This window comes from Perissodus microlepis, chromosome 7 (assembly GCF_051167445.1).
Source record: "Perissodus microlepis isolate ML-2025 ecotype Zambia chromosome 7, ASM5116744v1, whole genome shotgun sequence".
Lineage (NCBI taxonomy): Eukaryota > Metazoa > Chordata > Actinopteri > Cichliformes > Cichlidae > Perissodus > Perissodus microlepis.
The window spans coordinates 46006486-46014228 of record NC_140467.1 but is presented as its reverse complement, the minus strand read 5'-3'; positions in this window follow the sequence as shown (position 1 = coordinate 46014228).

The window sequence follows — 7743 nt, the reverse complement described above, 5'->3', positions numbered from 1 at the left end:
GAAATAGATATCCCAAAGAGTTTGTAGGACAGGAGGTTGAGATTCCTACATTGGCCCTTGCCCAAGAGCAAATCCTTATTGGCACCAACACTCTGGATGTGTTGTACTCAAATGTTGCTGCTCACATTAATGAATTTGGCCTACCTATCCAGAATGGCTACTATGCAGTCCTCAAAGTCTTGGAGCTTAGGCACAGACAACAACCAAATGGCAAACTGGGCGAAGTAAAACTCTCTGGGGAGAAGCCGGAGACGATTCCTGCTGGACAAACTGTTGCATTAGAAGGGGTAGCCCTTGTTGGAAGCTTCTTTAATGAAAAGTGGGCCTTGGTAGAGCATCCAACAACGGCTTCCATGCCTGGTGGCCTGTTGATAGCGAATTGTTTAGTCACATTGCCTGCGTGTGAGCACATTGGCTGTGATAGTCAATAATGAAACCGCCTGTGATGTAATAATTCCACCAAAAACAGTGATAGCTGAACTCAGTGCTGTTCAACAAATATTAGTACATAAGCCTGACACAAATCTAACTGACTCTGTCAAAGACAACTCAAGTCCAGATTTACAGTTTGATTTTGGAGATTCTCCTCTGTCAGCTGACTGGAAGGAAAGAGTAACACAAGCATTGAATTCAATGCCAGAAGTGTTTGCTCATCATGACCTCGACTTTGGTCATGTAAGTCAGGTCAAACATCATATCAGACTTCATGATCAAACTCCTTTTAAAAGAGTGCGACCGATGTTGCAGATGCAAGCATCAGAGAAATAATCACTCAGTTGCAAAGCGGTGAGGCACCTCCACCTCAAGTGAGAAAAGAGCTCCCTGAGTATGGACTCTTGTTGAAAGAATGGAACCGGCTGGAGCTCAAAAATAAAGTCTTGTTTCGTAAGAGGCAGGGCGTGATGGGAGTGATCATCAACTTGTCCTACCAAGAGAATTGCGAGACATGGTACTTGAACGTGTGCACGACAACATAGGCCATCTTGGTATTGAACGCACCCTTGATCTAATGACAGCTAGATTTTATTGGCCTAAAATGTCCTCAGTGGTTGAAGAAAAGATTAATACTTGTGATCGTTGTGTGAAAAGAAAAACTCCACCAGTGAGAGCAGCCGCAATGGTTTCAATAGAGACCACCAGGCCATTGGAATTAGTCTGCATGGACTTTCTGAGCATACAACCAGATCAAAGTAATACCAAGGACATACTAGTAATAACGGACCATTTTACTAAGTATGCCCTCTCAATACCAACACTGAAACAAAAGGCGAGTACCATGGCTGAGTGTCTTTGGGAACATTTCATATCACATTATGGGTTCCCTAAGAAACTCCATAGTGGTCAGGGCCCCGATTTTGAGTCCCATACCATCAAAGAGTTGTGTGAAATGGCAGGGATCCGGAAGTCGCAGACAACCCCATACCATCCAAGGGGTAACCCTGTGGAGCGCTTTAACTGAACACTGCCACAGATGTTGGGCACTCTAAATAACAAGGACATGTCTCATTGGAGAGACTATGGTAAGCCTCTTGTGCATGCATACAACTGCACAAAGCATGAAGTCACAGGATTTGCACCTTATGAGCTTGTGTTCGGGAGACAACCAAGACCCCCTGTGGACATAGCTTTCGGGCTTCCTGTTGATGCTCTGCCACTGTCTCATACACAATATGTGCAAGGCCTGACAAACCGCCTGAAAGAGAGTTATGAGCTTTCGAGCAGAAATGCTAAGAAATCTGCCGAGCGCAACAAAACTAGGTTCGACCAGAGGGTTACTGCGTCTAGCTTTGAACCAGGAGCTCGAGTGCTAATTTGAAATGTGAGACTGAGAGGAAAGCACAAGCTAGCAGACAAATGGGAGGCAGATGTCTACGTGGTTGTGTCATGTGCTAGTGACCTTCCCGTGTATATAGTGCCTCCTAAGGCTAGAGATGGTCCTCTGTGCACTTTATACAGGGACCTCCTGTTGCCCTGTGGGTTTCTGTCCGTAAGTGCTCCTGAAACCCCAGCAGTGCAAAGGCCAAAAACCCATCAAAACCCAGGTTATGTAACAGAGCATTTTGATGATGCCATATCAGACAATGATGAAGTGTATCCTTTAAGGGTGGTACTTTTGTATCCAGCTGCCTCCACCATAATGGCTGAGGTTGATCCCATGTCACCCGACATTGCATTAGAGCAGTTTCAGATGAAACTGAGGTGGAAATGCCGATAGAGGCAGGGGAGGAGCCCCCAGCAGCAAGCTCACCTCAGGTCAGCCTTTTTGACCTTGAAGAGCCAGGAAGAACGGGAGGTGATGAAAGTGAATCTTCTCGGAAGGATAGTGAGATTCCAGTACCCCTCATTTCACCTGTTGGGGAATCTCAGCTTCTTGACATTGAAGGTATAAAAAGTGTCCCTGAACCTGGTGACACAGCTAATTTAACCCACATAAAAACAGTCGCAGAAGTCAAATCTGTATCCCAACTATCAAAAGGAGTGTTACACAAGAGCCCCGCTTCCCCCTGCATCAGGTTGGGCTGCAGCCAGTCCTTCACTCCCAACCCTGGAACCGGCAGTGATGGACCTAAGGGGAGAGACCCAACTGATTTAGGATGGCCCCGCAGACATCAACGAAGCTGCCCCTCGAAACCACCATCTGGGTCTCACCTGACAAGAGGGGAAAAAGCCACAACGCCCACTCCTCTGGAGGCCACCAGCATGCCTCTGCCATAGCCTGAAACACCTCCATGAAATACTCCTCCATCCTGTGCAGCATCACCGCCGGAACAGGAGGGAACACCAGCACAGCGGCCCCAGACTGAGTGACCAGGTTGTCCTGCACCTGCATTTGCTGCTGAGTCTGGGTCTGCAGTTCTTCCAGCTGCTACGTGTACCACCACCTGCTGCTGCTGCTGCTGCTGCTGCTGCTGCGCGGCCGCCGTGTCAGCCATCATTTTGGCCAGCACCTGAACTAGCTGGAGGGCTTGCGGATTCACCATGTCATGCCAGTAAGTTTGTTACGCTGATCCGCCACCACAGTAGTCTTTAGGAATATTTCTCCAGGTTTCTTGAAGGACATTCAAAGGTCTTCTCTGGATGTTGGCTGCTTTTTTTTGCATTCTCCATCAAGATGATCTCACAGTGCTTCAGGCCAGAGCTTTGGGGAGGCTGATCCATGACTGACAGTGTTTGTGATCATCGTCATGCAGAAAAATCACGTTTTTGCCAATCAGATGCTTTCCAGATAGCATTGCATGGTGGACCAAAATCTGAAGCTACCTTTCTGCTTTTATAATTCCAAAAGTTTTGATCCCACTGGTTGAAATACAACCAGTGCAACCCCAAACCATGACAGAAATTGTATTTATCCAATTTCCTCAGATTTTTTAAGGATGCACTTCACACCACGCAGGCAAAGACACACCAAGTTTTGTGCTAATAGCTCTTTGCAAATCACCTTGTCGGTTCAAAAATACTATTTTATGACTGTCAAACTGTGTTAACTTTGGCGTTTTTCATAGACTCAACTAAAGACATTTCAACAAATTATGTGTTTTCATGACAGTCTAAAGATACGATGCAAAATTGTTTCTTTGCTCAGCTTTGCCTGTTATGTGTAGACACACTGACTCATCCCTTGAGTTAGCTGATTTCAAGTTGGAAACTTCTGGAAATGAAACTTTGCCATATCAATATAATCAAAATGGTTGTGCTCCCTAAATTCACGTACCTATTCCAGAACGTTCCTATTTTTCTCAGGTCTTCCTTTTTCAAAGCGTTGGATGCCATTATCATGCCTGTTGTTTGGGCCTACAAAAGGGTTAAAGGGTTAACTGCTATAAAGGATCTTTATATTGACAATCATTTTGCCTCTTTTGCTCAACTTCAGACAAAGTACAATCTCCCTACAAGTCATTTTTTTGGTACTTACAAATTAGGAATTATGTCAAGCAAGCATTCTCAAATTTAGATGCTATCCCCATACAGCATGTCTTTTACAATATAATGAACGAACCTCCCACCTCAAAACACTTAATCTCTCGGCTTGTTAACCTTTTTTCTTCGGCAGCCCCCTCTTGCCATATTAAAGAGGCTTGGACAAGGGACACTGGTTTGGTTATCTCTGACGATTTATGAGCTGAAGTGTTAAGCCGGATAAAACTATGCTCTGTTAACGCCCAGCTTCAGTTAATTCAATTTAAGGTTGTCCATAGACTGCACTATTCCAAAACCAAATTGAACAAGATTTTTCCTAACGTTTCCCCCAAATGTGATAAATGTAAACTTGTGGACGGTTCTCTTGGCCATCTTTTTTGGTCCTGTTCTACGCTTACAGCCTTTTGGACTAGTATTTTTAGTTTCTATAGCATTGTTTACAATAGGCAACTGTATCCTGACTGTCTTATGGTGATCCTGGGCTGCTCCAGCAACTCCTTGGCACTTCCCTTTGCTGTTCAACAGGCCCTCATGTTTGGTATGGTGATTGCCAAAAGTCTGATTCTGGGGGAGTGGAAATCTGCCTCCCCTCCCTGCTTCAAGAGGTGGCTTGAGGAGATGGTCTCCTGTTTATACCTGGAAGAAATACGGTTTTCTACGTCTGATTCCATGGAGAAGTTCAGGAAGATATGGGGGCCCTTTATAGACCACATTAAGAAGGACAGTCCACGCCCTGGGTCCTGACCACGTTGTTTTAACTGTTATCATTCTGAGCTGTTGCCCATAACTGTTATGAATTGGCTCCTCCTAGCGATCTCTGGATTCAATCTTCAATGTGGATTGGAGTCACTGGATTGTGAGTTGTTTGACATGTATACCATTTGCTTTTTTCTTCTCTGCTGTTCTTAATAAGTGCTGGCCGTGTACCCTGTTGTTGGGTTTGTTGCTCTGTTTTTTCTTGTTGTTGTGTTGTGTTGTTTTGTTTTTTTGTTTGTTTGTTTCTTCCTGCTTTTTATTTTTGACTTTTTTTTTGTTGTTGTTGTCTTTATTGTCTGTGTTCCTCTGTCCCGCTGTTTGTGAATGTGTAAAAAATTGCATAACTTGCATAAATAAATACATTAAAAAAAAAAGAAAAAAGGATCTGGCTCTAGTCTGGCTTCTCGGAAGCAAAATATAAACAAATGAGTAGCATCTCAAGACTTTTTCACAGTAATGAATAGATTAACTAATAACTTACAATAAAAAACTGCTGTCAGCACCACAGATGATAGAGCTGATAAAAGAGTGTTAGGGTCAGGCCAGGGTTAGGGTTTTTCCTCATTCTAAAAAACGAAAGTAGCACTAGAGAGCTTATAGTGCTACCTAGCTCCATTTAGCAAGGTGGAAGCGGTCAGTGTGAGACTATTTTTATTTGCTACCCTGCACTCATTTGCGGACATGTGCATCGACTAAGCACAATCAATTCTGGAAACAAAAAACTAAGACATGCTAAAATCAATGCTTCGACACGAGTCTTGTAAGAGACACGTATGACGTGGCCACATACTTCTACTTGGGTGTGTGGCGTGCTGACAAGTGTAAGACCCAAGACAACATTTTTTCTTAAAGGGAAAGTTTTTGTTTGTTTTTTTTTTAAAAAAAAGGAGATAAAAATATTTGGAATGCAATAAATAGCATTGCAGTAAAGGTTACTTGAAATGAAAACAATAAGATCTGATGAGTCCAGATTTACCTTGATCTAGAGGCATGTGTGCATTAAGTTAAGAAAGCAGGCGGATGATATACCAAAGATTACGGATGCCTGTGGTGGCAGTGGTATAATCTGAGTTGCTTCAGTTGGTTGGGTCTAAGTTAACCAATCTTAAGTGCCAAAGGATGAGGTCAGCTGAACTTCTGATTGTAATGAATGACCAAGCTCTTATATCATCAGTAAAAGAGCTTTGTGAAAAATTAACAACCGTGAATGCAACCATGAACGGAAAAGATTCTGGGTATGAATCTGCCAGCTGACTGAGGTCTTTTTGTGTGAAGTTTGTATTGTTTTGCCTTAAATCCCGCCAGGTATTGTGGCTTTCTTACGCTGTCCAAAGTGAATGAATAAATTATTGTTCATCTCTCTGTGTCGGCCCTGTCATGGACTAGTGACCCTATCCAGAGTGTATACAGGGCCTGTGTATACAGCTGGGTTCCAGCCGCCTTGTGCCTCTGAATTGGGTAAGAAGAAAATGGATGGGGGGACTACTAGACTGATCTGATAATGATATGCTATGGCTTTAGATCATTTACTGGCTATTACGTACTGAACTGTAGTTCAGGTATTTTGTTCCTTTATGCATGTTCCTTTATTCAAATTTGGAGCAGCTAAAAGCAGAAGATACATGAAAGTGGAAAGAATGTGTGTGTCTGAATGCAACAAAATTTCCAGTAACCTTTGCCATGAACCATGTTAATTACCACCGTCTGCTTCCACAGCACTGTGCCTCTGAAAATTGTGAAAATTGTGACTTCTAGGGTTTTGAGGCTTTTATTTTTGCACATTCAGAGTCACTGTATTTTATGCTTGTAAAGTAATGTCAGTCAGTCTGGCACTGGGTAGTATATTGAGGACTCACTGTACTATCACTGAAGTCAGTTCCATTGGCAGAATCTCAAAAATCATAACCATCAGATTACTCTCACAGCTGGAAACAAATGAAATAGAAAATTAAAAGTGCTGCACTTAACAGTTAAAGAAGGTAAGAGCACTAAATATCCCTGCAGCCAAAGGAAATGACAGAACTAAAGACCTATTTCTGTCTGTGTGGCCTTCCTATGTTGGCAGACTAGACTAAACTGTGCCACAGCTGAAATTATGCCCCAGAAACCTCTCCGAGGCCTTGTTCTGTTAAGAGACCGCCATGCCTAGAAATACTGCCGCCACAAACCCACAGGGCAGGAGGGGACTGTCCGCCTCAGATTTGCAGCTCAGACTCATGGGGTGTGTTTTTTTGTCTCAAAATGGTGAGGGTGAAATTAAAGGCAGCGTCTTCATGTAATTGCACATGGATGTGCCCACTGCCCATGAATCTGACCCCAGCTCTTGCACTCTAATGAAAGGTTGAGAGCTTGAACAAGGCAAAACCCTGGCAGAGTGATGGCTACAGGGATTTCAGCCAAATAGATTTTGTAATGTGCCCATAGTACTATAGCAAAGGGCCCTTATCTTTATTCTATCCGGCCATTTTCATGTAACCACTAGTTCTCCTGTTTGAATGAGAGGCTATTATGTTAGCAGTCAGAACAAAGCATTATAATCAATTATGAATGTCTCTGGGATATGTTATCCAAATAGGTATTTGTAAGTGTACTTTCTTTTTGTATAGCATTACTATAGCATGAATAATGGATATCTTTATAGGTTTGGGCCTCGAGTCAAGTTATATTATTAGTTAAATGTTCTATATATCTATAGAGAGCAAGTTGACCTTGTGCAAAGCTATTTAAGAAAAATAGACACATCAAAAATTTGATGCATGCTTTATTATACTGCAGGCCAAAAATGTCTAGATATATGTAAAGCAGCACAGGCTGCAACATTAAACTGATGTTATATGGCAAGGTCTCTGTAATTATAAGCGAATAATGTAATAGATATTAATGCACTAAAATAGAGGTTGCTAAGTCAATAACCTTTAGAGTACTTCAACATTGTGCAGCTTTTACCTAAAGAAATTATGTTAATATTGACCGCCATGTCACGTAACACTATATACTAAAAAGTCCGGGGCCGACTGTAGCTTAGCAGTGGAAAGTTTCCCCGAGGAATGGTCTTACCATCTGTGAGGC